The following is a 3,813-nucleotide window of genomic DNA, read 5'->3' on the forward strand; positions in this document are numbered from 1 at the left end:
TGTTATTGAAGGATAAAAAGGGTAAAGAACCAGACTCTATAGTTACAGTCAGATTCACGGGATTTGTATCCCGAGGTGTTTAAATAAATTTCGACGACGAAATTTCAATAAGGAGGGGATAGTTGTAACATCCCAAATTTACTGTTAAGGCTCTGTGCTTGGATTACAGTGCCTGGAGGGCATAAAGGGATTTATATGTTGATTAACTGATTAAAAGTGTGACTATGTGGCATGCATGATATATATGATAATGTGAGTATGATTATATGTATGTTTATGAGTATTAAATATGCATGTGGGCCCATTATTGATAGTAGGGAATATTTGTAATATTGGCTTGTTGTGGGCATAAATGTGATTATGTGTGTGTAAATGATTTAGAGCACATTATTATGTGGATATATTTGCAGTATACGGCTTGAGGCAATCCTAGTGAGCGGATTGGCGGAATAGTCACAACGGGGTTTAATACTCTACTCGGGGCGAGCCTAGGGGTATTTTGGGAAGTTTAATGTATATTTGGGGTTTATTGAGTAATGGTTAAGTATTTGGTGATTAAATGGGCATATTGGGATTAATTGGGAGTGGGAACTGCGGCAAAAGATTGTGTCACCCTTGAGGGCATTAGAGGGTAAGTTAAGGGGCAGGGGCATTTCTGTCATTTACCGCCTAAAAGGATGACACACTAAACCAATTTTAGTAGTGTAGAACCAAGGGGAACCCTTTAGAACATTCAGTATACTCTCAACTCCTCCTCCTCTCTCTCTCTATTCAATTCCTTCTTCCTTTTGAAGTACTATGGGGGCTCTTGGGAATTTTGAGGTGGAAGTTTTTGAATTGAGGGATCTGAGGCCAAAATTTGCTCAGTGTTAGTTTAGAAGTTCACATCACCATTGAGGTAAGCTTCACAATCTAAATTTTCTCTAGAACTTATGTGATTAAGTTAGGATGTGGCTGAGTAGAGTTCTAGCTTTGGTTTTGAATTTTATTAAGGATTTGATATGGAATCCAAGCAGATTTTGGGTGTTGGATAAGTGTATGGATTGGTTTATAAGATAGTTATGATGTTTAGGCTGTAAGGATAAGAACTATGGGTTCAATTCTGGGTTCGGGCTGATGATTGGGGTTAAATTTATGGGTTTGGCTGGGAAAAACACATAGGAAAAGGCTGGATTTTTTTGGGTTTGGGGCCTCGGGTCGCGGCCTTGTTCTTCAGGCGCCGTGGCCTGCGTGCTTGAAGAGGTTGGGATGCCTCTACTTCACCAAGCGTGTCGCGGCTCAGGGGAGAGCAAGTCGCAGCTCATGTCCTCCAGCAGGGAGGGCTTGGCCTCTGTCTAAGGGGCGGGCTCCAACCCTTAAGGGCAAGTCACAAACCTAAATGGAAAATAAAGGGGAAGCAACGGTTTTAGGCTTGGCGAGGCTCAAAGATTCTAACCTTAGTGCTCGGGATGAATTCTACTACCTAGTTTGGTAGAATTCGAGGTCCTAGAGGCTAGTATTTGTTTTCAAAGCATTTAATTGGTATAAAATATTATGGTTATCCATTATCACATTGTGACGAGGTTTTACCGTAAGGGCTCAGGAATTAAGGATTGTGCTCGGAGCCGTCATACGCTATCTATTCGGGACTTGAAGTAAGAAAATTACACCCGAGTTATGGTTGGGGCTTAAACCCCTTGTATGAATATATTATGAACATGAACATATCTGTAGTTGAGAATAACTGATTGGGCATGCTTGTATGCGCTGCCATTGATTACTTGTTATGCATTGTGCACATGAGATTATATTTGTTTATAGGGTAGCCTAAGGGGCCTGGGGGCCGATAGTAAGTGTACGGAATGCAACCCCACCTAAGGGTGCCGGGGTCGGCCATAAAGCCAGTGGACTCGGCCTAAGGGCGCCGGGGTCGGCCATAAAGCCAGTGACTCAGTCTAAGGGCGCCGGGCCTGGACATTATATGATAAATTGAATTGTGGTTCACACTTAACTATTTGTATTGATTTATGAGGTTGATTTAGATGCTGGATTAAGTTCAGTACCTTTATTGAGATTGTTGTATATATTCTATTCTCAATTGAATCTGGTGAATTATATTTACTGCTTTTATACTGTTGCCTAGTTGTGCATGTTGTTTTAAGTTTCCTTACCGAGCTTTAACTCACAGGTGCTATGTGGTGTAGGTAAGGGAGTTGATAGCTGGACCAGCCATGAGTTGGAGAGCTTCATGGGCAGTGTGTACATATGCAGCCTGCTCGATCACCACGGTCGTGATAGCTTGGGAGGAATTTCCCCTTAGGTCGGCTAAAATTGTATCTATTTATCTGTTACAAATTTGTAAACCGATTTTTGGGATCCCATGTACAGATTCAATATTTTAATGAAAAATAATCTTTTTGTTGACCAAATATTTTATTACTTGACCTTGACTTAGTCTTTAATTACACATTTAAGTTCAAACGACTTGCATAGTAGGTTAAGCGCTATTTTAAACACACAATGTAACGGTCTTGGTCATCCAGGACGTTACATCATTAGAGAAACACAGGTGGATAGTTGATGAAGTTAATAACCCTTATTCTTAATTCTTTGAATTAATAGTTAATTTGAGTTATCCTTTGTTCTATTTTATTGTTTTAGTGTTTAGTTTTACAAATTCAGAATCTATTACTTGTCAATCAATTAGAATCAAAAATTAAGTTTTGGTAATTAATAATAGTCCTTGTGGGAACAACACTTTACTTACTGATTTATTACTTGTTACGATTGCATGCACTTGCATAGTTCAAAATTATCACAACAAGGACTTGGCGCTGTTGCCAGGGACTGTATTATTAATATCAATACAATTTATTTTTATTTTAAATTGGTTTTTATTTCTAGCACTCATTCAGTTTGTGGTTGTATTGTGTTTCAGGAATCATTTATACATGCGACAAAGTAGACAAAAGGAATACATATCGATAGATCTTGAAATTGAAAGAACGTGCAGACAAAACTAAAAGATAAAGAAAATGTTGGATTTTTCCATGGCCGAGAATCAAGGAAATGCTGCAAACAATGATGCTAATGTTAAAAAGATCCCAAATATTGCAGAGGTCCCAGTGGAACGAGGAACAATGACTCTTAGAGACTATGTACTTCCTACTGTCACAGGAGTGCATTCATGCATCAGACACCCCGCTATTGCTGCAAATAATTTTGAGATCAAGCCAACAATATTACAAATGGTGCAGTCTATTGTTCATTTTGGGGAGTTGCCCACGAAAGATCCTAATTTGCACATATCCTAATTTGCACATAGCTTAGAGACTATGTACTTCCTACTGTCACAGGAGTGACGATGCAATTCGAGTTAGATTATTTCCATTCTCTCTACGAGACTGAGCGAAGAGTTGGCTAATTTCGCTGCAAGCTAATTTTGTCATAACAAGGGAGGAGTTAGCCCATAAGTTTTTAGCAAAGTTTTTCACTCTAGCAAAATTTGCAAAGTTGAGAGGGAAAATTAATAATTTCTACCAGACAAAAGGGGAATCGTTGTATGTTGCATGGAAAAGATTTAAAGAGTTGTTAAGGAAATGGCCACATCATGGTATAGAGAAGTTGATGCTAGTTCATAATTTTTATAATGGGTTGAATGGCACTACTTGTACCATAATAGATGCTGCAACAGGAAGTGCATTCATGAGCAAGAGGGTTAATGAAGCGTAAGAATTGCTAGAGGAGATGGCAATGAATAATTACCAGTGGCCAACAGAAATTGGACAGCCGAAGAAGGTGGCTGGTATGGTTGAAATGGATGCTATTTCCATA

General features: G+C 39.1%; 1 non-coding gene across 1 annotated transcript; it reads right to left on the reverse strand.

Moving 5' to 3' along the window:
- Positions 1-3,489: 3,489 nt before the first annotated feature.
- On the reverse strand, positions 3,490-3,596 carry LOC133799149 (small nucleolar RNA R71). The gene has a single exon (XR_009876346.1). It is a non-coding gene; the product is annotated as a small nucleolar RNA R71 (small nucleolar RNA).
- Between the last annotated feature and the right edge of the window lie 217 nt (positions 3,597-3,813).

The sequence above is a fragment of the Humulus lupulus genome, chromosome 8, assembly GCF_963169125.1.
Source record: "Humulus lupulus chromosome 8, drHumLupu1.1, whole genome shotgun sequence".
Taxonomy (NCBI): Eukaryota; Viridiplantae; Streptophyta; class Magnoliopsida; order Rosales; family Cannabaceae; genus Humulus; species Humulus lupulus.